We start from the raw sequence: 14,583 nt of genomic DNA, 5'->3' as shown, positions 1-14,583 counted from the left end.
TACCAGGAGCCGTCCGCCTTGTATAACTACAGTCAATCACGAACTCTGTTAAGAGCAAGCAGTATGTTCGCTTTTTGGAAGTACTATACAATATTCGCGAAGCAGAGTGCACTGTAATAACAATAACAGTAATCATAATAATTATAATAAATTCATACAACATACATATACATTAATATAAAAAGCCAGAAGCCTAAGTTTAGGGCTTGTGTCTGTGGCTAGGCATTAAAAGAAAACTGTTCGAATGTAAAACCCTGAATCCCCGACGAGAAGGTAAGTGTATATTCACACTGTAGTATATCCGCAAAGCATAGAAAAAAAAAAAGAAACTGCAAAGAATGCACTAAGTGACATCATCTTCAACAGCCATTGCATCTTCACTCTTATTCCTGTATACAGACAGGAATAAGACTGAAGATGCAGTGGCTGTTGAATGAAAGTATACTTTTGAGATGTTCAGATTTTCAGGCGACTGAGCTGGAAAATATATAGGGTGTCCCAGCTAACGTTAGGCAAGCTGCTCAAAGAAAAGAATTATGTAAGAAACACACACACACACAGTGAATGATAGGATTTTAAGACCTACGGTGCCTCTGACGACCGGAACGACATAATTCTTAAAATCGTATTTTTCACTGTTTTCCTTAACCATATTTTTTTCTCCGAACAGCGCGGCTGGGACACACGGTGTATAACCGTTAGTATAGCATGTTGTAAACAATGATGGCAACCAAGTTCCGATAGTTCCTTCTCAAACTTTATTGAAAAAGGCAGGCTGCTCCAAAACTGTATTATGCGCCAACTATTTTAATTCAAGCTAGGCGGGTCTTCAACAGACTCGTCAAGTCAAATATTTCATTTATTTCAAGATATTTTCGGGCAATCTGTGCCGCTTGTCATCCGATTATAGGCTCGGATTCACCAGTGGCCGTATTCACGAAAGTGCTCATCCGCTTGAACTGCTCGTATACGAACAGGCGCAAGGTAATCGTGATGTTGAACAAGGCGGCCGGCCAATGAAAAGCAGCTCGTACGAGCGAAAATATTTGTGGATTTAGCATCTGATCACCCTGCGATGTTCACTCTGATGAGGCCAATTGATCATTCAGGTGCAGTCAAAATTATAAATTGCACTTACGCATGAATATTTGGGATAGTACGTGATTTAGATTATATAAGGCATGCTGTAGCGCGAAGCCCTGTGGTACACGCATGGAAAACACATCAGCTAATGATTTGTTTCTGGTACGCACTTATATACCCAAGGGAGGGCGCCCTGCAAAACTGGGACGCATTTCTCTCTCTCTCTCTCTCTCTCTCTCTCTCTCTCTCTCTCTCTCTCTCTCTCTCTCTCTCTCTCTCTCTCTCTTTCTTTCTTTCTTTTTCCCCACCTGTCCTATACTTCGGTGATTCGCGTAATGAGACACCGATTTGCGTCGCCAGTCTCATCCGCGGCGTTTCTGTGGTGTTGCTGTCCTCTGGTGCTTTACTCTTCGTTCACCGCCTCTCTTTCCCACCGACAAGGCCCGTGAAGACAGCCCGGGTTGTAAGAAGACCCACCTATAAAAGGTTGCGATACTCGCAGTGACGACGTTGTTTGGACAGCACCCACCCCGCATAGAAAGACGGATAACAGAAATCTTCCCTCAGCGCTGACCGCGCGAATTAATGCGAATCGGCGTAACACGCTTCAGGGGGCCCGAGGCCGGTGCTGCATCCATTGAATGGGATCGTTCACGTTTTCGGAACGAGAACGGACGTCCAGCCAGACGTGGCGGGGAATGCTCTCTGCTGCTGCTACTAAAGCTGATGCTACTATTATACGGCGAGCCCCCGCGCAGGTTCGGCCAAGAGCGCATCCCTATACACGCCACGTTCTTCTTCGAAGACGCGCTCGCCGAAGAGAGATCACACCGAGCGAACTCCTTTCGTCTGGGGCGGTTCTCGTGACGGATCGCCCCTGGGGGCGACGTTTAGGCTGCGCCTTCGGGCAGCCGCGCGCGCGCACATACACGCGTACGTACAGACACCGAACTCACCCTGCGGGCCGACGGCGGCTCTAATTGCGTTTCGCCCCTAATAAATGCTCCGCGGCGTCCCACATTCGGTGGCTGCGAGGCCCCCCCCCCCAATAACTCACCGCGCTGGGTGCCCGCCTGGCCCCCGGCGCGGCTCGCTCCCACGGCGCGCGAAGTGAAGGAACGCGAAGCCGCGCACGCGTGCTTGCCCTGTGCGGTATTATATGTATATATATATATTCTCGGGGCGTGTGCTATGCGGCTGGCGCTTGCGTACGGTCGGTTACGGGCCTGCTCAGCTGCCTAATTTTCTTTCTCTCGTTCGTAGCGCCTCGGGAAACATTCAGGGTGTATAACAGGGCTATACATACTATTCACGCTGGCCGCGATGCAGCCTCGGGCGATTGACGCCCCGTTTTCGTCCGTGTTACGGTTACCCGTATCAATGGCGTAAATGGAAACGGAGTCTTTCGATTACTAACGCGGAATATCTCGCGCTCACATCTGTAAGCCTGTGCGCAATTGTAATTGGAAGCAAACCTGCCCGCTGGTAGTCCGCTTGGGATTAGGAGCACCTGCATATGGGCACAGACCAACATTTCATTCGGAGTACGCCATTAGTCGACGTAGTGGTTTGAAAGGACGAACATCGTGATGCAACTAAAGCGCCATCTAGTAATACATAATAGTTCCTGCAGGAGTATCGCCGCTGCACCTGCACTTTCGATCTAGCAAGACCAAATGGCCGCAGTGATATTTTGCAAGATTCTAATTACAAATATTCCATCTACATTGAGATATAGCGTCATAATTACTGCGCTCATGTGCAGCAGGCACGCGCATCGGCAGTCTTGTTTTACACAGAGAGCTTGTTACTGCCTCGTGTGATCTGGGAGTAAGCTGAGATCCACACCCATGCATGGTCAGTCTTCTGTGATTCCAAGGCAGCCCTACAGAGTGTACTCTCAGCACTGCGCCATTGATCACATGAGCAGCTCGTCGCAGAGATCAGAGAAGTCCACCATCGCATAGATGACGAAGGACACGATATAACATATCAGTGGTTGTCTAGTCACTGTGGCATACATGGCAATGACCTAGCAGACGCGGCTTCCCGATCTGCCCATGACGGCGTCAACTGCGTTGCCATCCCTTTTTCGAGAGCCGACGCAGCGAAAAAACTTTCCGCACTTGCGTGTGACCTAACATTAGCTCAATGGAATTCATCCGAATTCACAAGTGCACACATTCATACCCTGGACCCTAATTTAAGCTCCGTATTCTGCCCGACCTTCCACGACGTAACTGCACCCTTCTAGTCCGTCTATGGCTCGGAGTAGCATTTTCAAATGCGTACTCCTTTCTTATCGGAATTGCCAACAACCCACTTTATGAATTCTGCGGGTGCAACGAAACAATCGCGCACCTTCTTTGTGAGCTCCCTCGTTTCAATCCGCAAAGAGCAGCCCTCTCAGCCACCCTAGACCAACTGGACAAGCGGCTAATAACGGGAAACAACATCCTTGGAAACAGGCCTGCACGAACATCAGCGCGATCTGCTATGAAAGCACTGCTGCGTTACTTAAAATACATGAGACTTTGTGACAAATTGTGACTGTACGCTGTGTGGCGTAGGATTGGACGGTGACGCTGCGTAACACTAGGAACGCCTTCGCGGACTGCGCGATAGTGCCCACAGAAACAGTTCTGTATCGTGTGTAAATTTGTGTGCATCTATGGCTTTTTTTTAATTCTTTTTCTCTCACCTATCACATCCCTTTGCTCCTCTCCCAGTACAGGGTAGCCAACTGGAGATAATGTCTAGTTAACCTCCCTGTCTTTCCTTTGCCTCTCTCTCTCTCTCTCTCTCTCTCTCTCTCTCTCTCTCTCTCTCTCTCTCTGAGATCCACTCTCGAGCTTGTCGCTGGGCGATCGGGTTTCATAATTTTTGTGTTTCTTTTTTGTTTTCCAACGAGCTTGCCACATGTCGGGCGAGTCTCAGTAGCCGTCAGTATGCAAAGCAATAGCGTATTTTATCTTATCGCATGGCCTATTGTCGTTTTCTCTGCACAGAGGACAATGACACTATAGCAGCCGCCTGTCAATAAGGCACCGCTCACTCGGAATCAAACTGTCTCGGCCCAGCGATGCCCGGGAAATGGCGCAAGTACCCTATTCCGCAAACCGTTCCCGCACACTAGACATCTGTGCTGGGGGTTTCTCGCGAATACTTCCATTCGTAACCACAAGAACTAGTTACTCAAACAGAAAGAGGCGCCATGATGACCGCTGCGAAAACAATGTAAGCCACGTGAGCGAACTAACGAAATCGTTAAACAATGTAGCACGCCTCTATTTCTTGCTTTGTTTGCCAAACAAAAAGCTTCGGCAGCACGGGCTTGTTATGGATTGGAACGTCCGCCAGATGCTCAATGAGTTCGATGACACCATTCACATGGAGAGCTGCGTAAACAAGCGTGGCCCAGCACGTGGAGGAGCTAGGATCGGCGTGCGCCTTCCTCTAATATAGGCGCGCATGCGCGCACCCTGCAGACGTTAATATGCGCATTGCCCCGAAAAGTACGACGCTTTTGACTGCTTGTCGTAACTCTATTAGCAGTGAACATACCGCCAGTTGCAGCATACTTGCACCCTTGGTGCTTGGTGTGGGTGGGTATATGTTATGCCCAGCCCCTTTATCCGTCTCTATCTTCCGCTGGCTATCAGCTGCTTGAAATTTTTACCTGCGGTCGCTGGTTTTGTAAGCGATGCTGCTGCTTGCGACGTGCCTCAAAAACTCAGCTCTTGCGTAGCTAAAAAGTGTTTGTCAAAGCCAACTTCGCCACAATAAGGTTCACTTTGCGGAGAAGCCAGCTTCGCAGAGCTTTGTGGAAAAGCACGTCGCGCTCTCTCTCTCTCTCTCTCTGTGTGTGTGTGTGTGCGTGTGTGCGTGTGCGCGCGCGCGCGCGCGCGCGCGTGTGTGTGTGTGTGTGTGTGTGTGTGTGTGTGTGTGTGTGTGTGTGTGTGTGTGTGTGTGTGTGTGTGCGCTTGTGTGTGTGTGTGCGTGCGCGCGCGTGTGTGTTGTCATTGTTGTTACACTGCATCAGACCTTGCGACCTTCCGGCATTACACGAGCACAAAGGCAGCGCAATCCCAGGTACATGTTACGCGGCTTAAGCTTCGCCATTGCGAAGAAGGTTTCATGAGCCTGGTTCTCAAACATCGCCTTTGACGACGTGCTTATTCTCTTGCACACCCGTGTTTTCTGAAAACATAATCTCTCTCTCCCTCTCTCTTACAAATCTTTGTTGTCCCCTCGCTTCTCGTGTGTAGGGTAGCTAACTGGGCGCTTTATCTCTCTCTCTGCGTCGCTCTCAAAGCTATCCTTAATCTGGTCACTTCTGCAACTCTAAGTTAAACTTTTACTAAGGTCTGCTTCACGAGTTGTGCGCCTGGCAAGTAGGTGTGCCTCTGAAAGAGGCCTCGATCAGTATACACTCTCAGTAAGGTCATCGCGTTCGCTGAAACAATACTTATCGGGGTGCGAGATTATGCCATTGAGAAGATACGAAGGGCGCACGCGCGGTAAACATCTCGATACTTTGACAGGCCTGCAAATCCATCAGAGCTGCGCCATCCAGCAATTTGCCCATGTCAAGAGACGCCCAAGAAATGAATGCGCTGTTCACACTGTAATTGTGTAAATGCGCTATACGATGTCCGGGAGAGGTGATGTAGACGCTCGCGAACGCTTTTGAAACGTGGCGTATACGTATAGATCTGAGCCAGTATTCACAATATAATTAGCAGTAATGGCGTATACCCACTAAAGGGGATCGGAAAGGCATCGCTACAAAAATCGCGACCCTGACTTCTTTGCAGTTCATAACCTACCTGCCGCTCCTTATCGCTGACTTCGTCTAAATTCTTTCATCTCAAGGTTGGTTTATATATTATAGCTTAGATGACAAAGCGTGGTATCGGTCAATCTTAGCTCTCGCGGTGCATTACTCTTTTTTTGCTGTAGTATTGATAGACACGCAATATTATGCGCAGTAAGACTGGGGCATTTTTTTTTTTAGCAGCGTCGGTTGGAGAGTAAACATTGGCCGGTGCGCGCTTAGCACTCTTCTATCGAGAAGAAAACCAAATTCATTGCGGAGTTGGCGCTTCCTGATGGTGGAGTGGAGAAGCGTGGCATTTTATTTCTCCTCTTTCCTCTCCTGCCCTTCGCATTTGGATCTTGGTCAAACCCTCATATGGGGCAGACGCCATTAGAAAAGACGGACTAACCAACCAACCTACTGCTTCCTTCGCTTAAATTAATTCACCCCCGTGCTCATTAACAGGTAAGCTGTACAAGCATGGCTTCAGCAGTCATAGCAGCTAGCGACGTGACCGTGCTCTCCAGGCACAGTTTTATTCTCTGCTGCACCATAAGCGGAGTTTGAATACACTTAGGGGGTTGCGTATTCCTTTTCGCTTTCGCTTTTCCTTCTTCTTCTTCTTCTTCTTTTTACAAACTTATCGCAAAACATATTGTGCTTCTTGCGGCGGTCACCAGCGGGCATACTAGTTAACTAATAGAGTGAGCCTATAACAGGTATCGCTGTAGAATGTCCTTATGATAGAAGTGTTCATAAGCGAGCAGGCACCAACTAATCGTGATGTCGGACATGTCATTAGTTAAGGTGGCCGACCAGTGGCACACAGCACTTACGAACGAAGAGCTTTGGGATTTTGACCCCCAATGGGCAACAGAGAACGTGACAAATGTGTAAGTGCTTGACAGTCATCTGATGTGTCCACTGATTAACTTACGAGTTTCGTTAATTAAATCTAGCCACTTGGGAGGGAATTAACGCTCTATCCTTTGCCTTCCGAGTCGCTTGAAAAACTCGATCTTTTCTCCTCTTTTCACTTACTGTTGTTGGTTTGCTCGTTTGTGTATTTCCTTTTTATGGTAGTTACTGGTTCTGTTAACTGTCATTCTCCTGAAGTTCCCCTTGGTAGCTGCTTATGGAGGCCACGAACGAGCCCTCATTGTCAAATTACACTAAATACATTTTGTCATAAACATGAGAAGCATATTATGTTATCAGCCTCACTGTTTACCCCGAGGTAAGGCGCGCTATGATTTCTTGTTATGCAAGCAACCACATCCAACATTTTATTTGTTCTCTCTCATGCTACGGTGCGTTCGAGTGCTACAAACCTATTTTATAGTGTAGCAATTAACACTACCGCCGCTCAGTCACTATATGGTGTCTTAGGAAGTATGTCGCTTATGATGTCGACGGCTAGAAGCAATATAAGTGACGAGAAAAAACGAACACACCTAAAGGAAAGGATACGGCGTTGAATCGTTATCCTGAAAATGTTACGCGGACGAATCTCCGGCGCATACCAAATTATTAGTTGTCTTGCTGGACCCCGGTGGTGTAGCGACTGCCGGTCCGTGGTGATGCTTCATAATTCTTAGTATGTTGATGGCCTCCTCCGCTATAGCCTTGCTCTCCTGCAGCGACTGTCCACAACTCATAAGAAAAGCTTGGAAGTGGCATGTAACAAGAGCCTGCGTGTTTGTCTCGGTCTTCCGAAGGGGTCTCCTTGCACACAGACAGTGGCTGAGGCTCACTGTTTAAGTCTTGTCCTGCTACGAATTGAGGAAACGACCCGCATACATATAAGCACGTGGTCCATAAAAAGAATTATTTCTTGGGTAATATAGAAACGCACCACGAGTCGGGATTCGGGCAAGCTGTTGGCGAAATTCTACTCACTATCCCCAAGCAAGCGCCACGGATCGTACCACTACAGTTCCCTCTGTGGATGCTGTCTCCTTCGCACATTCGAAAGTACATTCCTGGAATAGAGTCCAAGAAGAACATGCCTCAAGCAGCTCTTTTACAAACAGCACTGGCCTACATGAGCGTGAAGTGCTCCACTGCGAATCACGTATTTACTGACCGCTCCTCCACGCAACATAGTTCTTCCTGTAGTATTTTCGTTCCTTCCACAGACCAGATTCTCGTGGCGTTTAGATTGAGTAATGTCATCAACATTGTCTGAGCTGTACGCAATGAAACGGGCGCTAAAATACGTACTGCGGCAGTTTCAACAAAAATGAACAATCTTCACAGAACCGAAAGCAGCATTGCAAAAGCCTTTGCACGAAAATCACTAAATCAAGAAATTGCATTTTGATCCAGGAAATAGAATGCCTACACCACTTGTCATCTCACGTTGGACATGTAATAGTATTTCAGTAGCTTCCAGGACATTGTGGTATATTAGATAATGAAAAGGCGGATGAGGCCGCTTGCAAAGGACATAATCACATAAAATTTATAAAAGTGTTTTTCACTAAAAGTAAAGCTTCAGCTCTGGCGAGGCGATATGTACTCAATGAACGTCGTAGAAGACAATCTTCACCTTCAGGCAATTACAAGTTTTACAGCGAAGCTGTGTATGGCTAGGGTTCTGTGTGTCTTGGTTCTCCGGATACTACTCCGGACTTGACATTCGCAAAACGAATTCCACAAGCAGACTGGATCAACACACAAGACAACTTGGGCAGCGACCACTATTTAATCCAAACAACAGTTCGAGTGGGCCCGCGAAAGCCTAAGGGTCGTCAACTCCACATAACGAACTGGGACGCTTTCCGGCAGGCCAGAGCCCTCACCTCTTTCTCGGGTACCCAACCCCCTTTCGAAGATTGGGTCGCATCCTTGCTGCAAGACGCGAGCAAAGCTACTAAATTGGTGCCTGAGGAAGCCAATCTGCAGGAGGCAGATAGCAAGTTACTGCATATGTGGGAAGCCCTCGCCAGTCTACAACGCAGATACAAACGCAACAAGCTCAACCGAACGCTCAGGAAGCGTATTAGTACTCTCACCCTTCAAATCGAAGACTACGCACAACAACTTACTCGTCAAAATTGGCACAGCACATGCGACAGCATGGAGCGGCAACCAAACCTGCCCAAAACTTGGAATATCCTCCGTTGCCTCCTCGATCCGGCTAACAGCAAGAACACACAACAGCACAACTTGCAAAAAATTATACACACCCATTCGGGCACGGACGCACAAGTTCTTCAAGAATTGATAGACCGATACATAGGACCTCAACCTACCACACCCGCTCCAGCATACACAGGCACCGATAACGACCACCTGGATGTGCCCATAGAAGCAGCAGAAGTACGTGAAGCCATCCTCGCACTCCGCCCTAACTCAGCCCCGGGACCTGATGGCATTACTAATAAAATGCTTCGCAACCTAGATGAGGACTCTATACTAGCCCTCACAGCTTATTTTAACGCATACTGGGAAACTGGAAACCTCCCCTCACAATGGAAAGAAGCCAAAATTATTATGATTCCCAAACCCGGGAAGCGCCTCCTACTCGAAAAACTCCGCCCTATCTCCCTGACTTCATGTGTCGGAAAAGTCCTCGAGCACGTCATCCTCACACGCTTACACAGACATATGAACGACAACGACCTCTTCCCCAATACCATGATTGGCTTCCGCCCGAAACTTTCTGCTCAAGATATCATGATTCAGCTCAAGCACCAAATTATCGATGGCGACAAAACCTCCAGGCTGGACACCAGAGCCATCTTGGGGCTAGACCTAACCAAGGCCTTCGATAACGTCACGCATGAGGCCATACTGAACCAACTGGCACAACTCCAGGTTGGACATCGAACCTATAACTACGTAAAGAATTTTCTTACAGGTCGCACAGCCACCATTACCATCGGAGGGTTGCAGTCGCCAATTATTCACTTAGGCAGTAAAGGCACGCCGCAAGGATCGGTTCTATCCCTTTTTCTGTTTAACGTGGCCTTGCTCGGACTACCGCCTGCATTAGCTAGCATCCCCAACCTCAAGCATAGCCTATACGCAGACGATATCACCCTGTGGGTCACCGGGGGCAGCGACGGAGACATCCAAGACACGCTGCAGCAAGCTATCAACGAGGTCGTTGCATACGTAGAACCGCGCGGCCTGGCGTGTTCCCCACAGAAATCGGAGCTCCTTCTGTACAAGCCTAATTGGGGAGGTCGACGTCCAGACCCTCACCCACCCGAGATTGAACTCCGCGTGCACCAGCAACGCATACCTACAGTACCTAGCATTCGTATCCTTGGCTTACGCATCCAACAAAACGGCAGAAACACGGACATACTCAAGCAATTAGATAATCATGTACACCAAACCACTCGCCTCATTGCACGCATCGGAAATCGACATCACGGCATGAAGGAAAGCAACCTTATACGCCTGGTAACCGCCTACGCCTTGAGCAGGATCACCTATGTCGCCCCGTACCTTAGCCTCAATGCAACTGAGAAGTCCAAACTCAATACCATGATCAAGAGGGCCTATAAACAAGCCCTACATCTTCCCATCACCACCTCTAACGAGAAACTGGACGCCCTAGGCATTCATAACACCATAGACGAGCTTATTGAAGCGCAACGTATTAGCCAATACGAACGACTTGCCCATTCCACCACGGGCAGGCACATTCTAGGCACCCTAGGCATAACCTACACCACGCAATTCGGACCAAAAGTACCCATCCCTCCAAACATTCGTGATCAGCTAGTTATCCCGCCCATACCTCGCAATATGCACCCTGAACACAATCCGGAGCGACGTGCAGAAAGGGCTAAACAACTACAAAAGCGCTACGACCAAGCCGCTGACGTAACCTACGTAGACGCAGCAGACTACCCCAACCAAAACGCCATGGCGGTCGTCGCAGTCGCGGGTTCGCAGTACCACCTCTCCGCGGCCGCATCAATATTCGCCACGCAACCCGAAGTAGGAGAAGAAACGGCCATCGCTTTGGCCTACGCGGCTACCAATGCACACTGCATCATCAGCGACTCAAAAGCGGCCATTCGTAACTACGCAAGAGGACTAATAGCACCCCAAGCGCAGAGGATTCTCTCTGGGACTCCTCCCTCAAGGCAACGCCGCGTGCAGATCATCTGGGCCCCTGGTCACTCGGGTCTGGCTGGAAACGAAGCCGCACACGATGCCGCCCGAGCTCTCGCACACCGGGCGCATCATCCTTCTCCTGCGTCTTCCGATCCCGACCAGCCCTCTGTTTTGCATCGCGGTCACGCGCGGGACCGAATGGTCACGTTCGGAGAAATTCTACTGCACTACCGCAGAGAGCGGTTACGCTACCCCCCAGCACACAAATCACTGACTAAGTCTCAATCCACCACTTGGCGACTCCTTCAAACACGAACTTTTCCGAACCCCGTGCTTTACAACCGCATGTACCCCGACGCATACTCACCACTCTGCAAAGCGTGCAAAGCCCGCGCCGACCTCAATCATATTATTTGGCAATGCCCCAAAGCCTCACCCACCAACACCTCCCGCACTAACACACGCATCATTAGTACGGCCGAGCAGTGGGAGACATTGCTGCTCAGCTTAGACCCAGAGGAGCAGCTCTGGGCCGTCCGGATGGCCGAAGACGCCGCCAGAAAGCAAGAACTGGCCGCCGTCTGAGGAAGGGGGGGATTGGGGGTTAGTCTCCCGACCCTTGCCACCCCTTAACCCCATCAAGGACACAATAAAGTTTTATCTCTCTCTCTCCGTGAACACGAACTATCATCATCAATGGCCCATACCCCCCGTAAGCATTCATGCTCCCGAAAGCAAGCAATAAATGCAATGGCTTATAGCCCCGTACGGCACAGGCTCCAAGCACTCAGCAAAGTGAAGCGAACAGTGCTTAAATTATTTCTAATCACGCATACAACATACAGAACAGCATGTCGAAAACTGTCATCATCAATGGCTCATACCCCCGTGAGCAATGGCTCATAACCCCGTAAGCGAGCAAAAAATGCAATGACTCATAGTCCCGTAAGGTTCATGGCTACTCACTTTGCGTGAATAAGGTGCGATGACACTGTCCCTGTTGTCGTTGTCGGTGATTTCAATGTGGATGTGTCGGTACCAAAAAGGGAGCGAATAACGCGTTCCGTGTTGCAGACATCCGTTGCGATGCCACACCGATACGGCGCAACTGACCACCCAGCGGCATACGTGAGCCGCTTTGACATTATCAAAGAATGTGATTGCAGTTGCCACTGAAATAATGAACACCGATCAAGACAATAAATGGGTTTGCGTACCTTTCGTCACTATGACCACCCATCAAGACAATAAGTGAGTTTGCACCTTCGTTCAAAGTTATGTGTCACCCCCGTGTCGTGTGCTAAACAGCTTTGCTGGTCAGCCATTTTCACAGAGTGGAATGGCTCACAATTTTTGTTTGTTCAGCATCGACCCAGAACTCCAGACAAGGCTACCACAATGTCTACCACGACATCTGGAGACCCTCTATAACCGGCTTCGACTGAACGTTGCCTACACGAACAATCTTCTTGTTTGCAATGGCGAGACCAAAAAATCCGTGTCGTGACAACTGTGGCATGGTGTAATCTCTGGAGCACATCTTGCTCGAGAGCCCAGCTTACAGAGACTGGTGACATCTATATAAAATTAACATGGAAAAGCTCGACCGGGGTCCCTCTACAGTGACAGGGATGCTGGGCCTTGTCCACCAAACAGCGCGAATCCCTGGACTTGTTTTTTTATGTATTGAGTCAATTGGTTTGCTCTCTAAACTATGCCTCGCGCACGTCGTCTTATCAACACTGAGTTTATTTTCTTTTGCATTTACCGTCTACATTCGTCGTATCGGACACTTGCCTTACTGCTTATAAAATCACACAATCTGCATTTTTTTTCATTTTTTCTTCTGCCCACCTTCTTCTAGCTACTTTGTTCTCCTTCGTTCCATTCACTGCAGAGTAGCAAGTAGGGGAAAATACGCTGGCTAAACACTCTGTATATACAATAAAGAGCGTTCTCTCTCTCTCTCTCTCTTTCTCTCTCTCTCTCTCTCTCTCTCTGCTGTGCCGGTCGAAATACGCCATCAGGCCTTTCTGGTGGAGGATTGAGGAACTATCTATGAGGCAAAAACAAGCATTTCCGTGCGAACACGCCAAAGGCTCACAAATAATGTGCACACGCAAAAAGGACCACCCTGAACCACGCGAAAGGTAATCAGGGAAAATACGGTACCTAAATATGAACTTCTCTCAAAAACTAAAAAAAAAAGTCATCCTGACGCATGCACGCAACGCACACACAAGGAAAAAAATTCCAGAACTCTGCAGATGAGTAATTCTCCAAAAACCACGAAAACTGTACATGTCTGCAAGCCTGGCAGTGTTTGCAAAACTGCTTTTGAAGACCTCCAGCGGAAACGTTCCATCCATCTGCGACGTCGCTGACTGCTAGTTAAGGTGCGCCCATGGCCTCCGCGTGATGCCGTTGTTGCGTACGAGGAAGCCAAGAATAGTTGAATAGCAATGCTCGAAACCGCACGGCTTTATCAGCCTGACCGTGACGCTACCGTCCTTGGGGGAAAAGGACGCTGCTAGCGGGGCGTGGTCCGCCTGTGACTGCGTTGCCACGACCCGAGTGCGTTCGCCGACACCCGTAAGGTGATTTGCAAGGCACATTAAGCGCACGCTATACGCGCGTGCATCCGTGTACTCCGTGACCCCCTTTTTTTTTTACCCCTCTTGTTTTTGTGACTTCTTGAAGGCTCGCGTAGGCCGATGCATGCAGTTTTCGTACCACCCTCGGCTCCTCAATATATAGAGGCGCAGTTCTACCTTTTCGTTTTTGTTCCGTTTCAACTGTGTTCTGCGTGATGTATCTGGATATTCTGCTTTTGTACAAACTTAAAGATGGTATTGTTATGCAAATGTCTTGCGGCTATGTACACTTTATGTTCTCGTAGCCGAAGAATTAATGCCGGGGTGGAGTGCTTAAGACGAACACTCTTCCCGAAGGGAGTTTTGCGGCAACGATACATGACCCCTCCGAACACTGCTCGTGCACGTGTAGCTGCCCGACAAAGGAGATGGGAAACGACCAGAAGCCATAAAATATTTAAGTTAAGTCGTGCTGATCGCGTTCTTTTTGCGTATATTATTGAAGAGATGGGTTCCCAATCTGCAGGATGAGTCGATCGACGCGGACACTTCGTGCGTCAGAATTTGTGAGTCACATTCACGGCAGTCGAGCAAAGCGTAAAATCCAACCAAGCGATATTCTGTAAACACCGTACGCGAGGTGATAGGGGAAGTCACGAGTGCCGATAGAAAAACAGTGTGGCATGCCACGAAACAATGCGTTCATTATCGCCACTGCGCATCAGCGGGTTCACAGCGGAAGCGATAAACACGGACGGGACGGAAAAGTGGAGAGGACATAACCGGACAGGCGCTCGGGTGCAAGAATTGCCGCAGAATTTGCAGAATTTAGCTAGCGGCACTCATCCTCCGCATGCCATTCCCTCGAAACGTTGTCCTACGGCTTTGCAGGCTGGTCATAGCCAAGATGACGGTCTGGCTAACACGCCAATATCTATGTGAGTTATGAGGGCAATAATATATCGACTAATTTTAATACTGGGAAGAAAAAGTGTTCCTTCCCACCTA

At 48.9% G+C, this 14,583-nt stretch overlaps 2 protein-coding genes across 4 annotated transcripts in view; one reads left to right on the top strand and one right to left on the bottom strand.

Moving 5' to 3' along the window:
- Positions 1 to 14,583, top strand: part of LOC135911327 (uncharacterized) — a 156,309-nt gene that overhangs the window by 87,850 nt on the left and 53,876 nt on the right. The gene's annotated exons all lie outside the window — the stretch shown is intronic.
- The window catches only part of LOC135911329 (uncharacterized), a 147,093-nt gene that overhangs the window by 131,417 nt on the left and 1,093 nt on the right, over positions 1 to 14,583 (bottom strand). The gene's annotated exons all lie outside the window — the stretch shown is intronic.

This window comes from Dermacentor albipictus, chromosome 1 (genome assembly GCF_038994185.2).
Source record: "Dermacentor albipictus isolate Rhodes 1998 colony chromosome 1, USDA_Dalb.pri_finalv2, whole genome shotgun sequence".
In the NCBI taxonomy this organism is placed as follows: domain Eukaryota; kingdom Metazoa; phylum Arthropoda; class Arachnida; order Ixodida; family Ixodidae; genus Dermacentor; species Dermacentor albipictus.
This window is presented reverse-complemented; position numbering and strand designations above follow the sequence as displayed.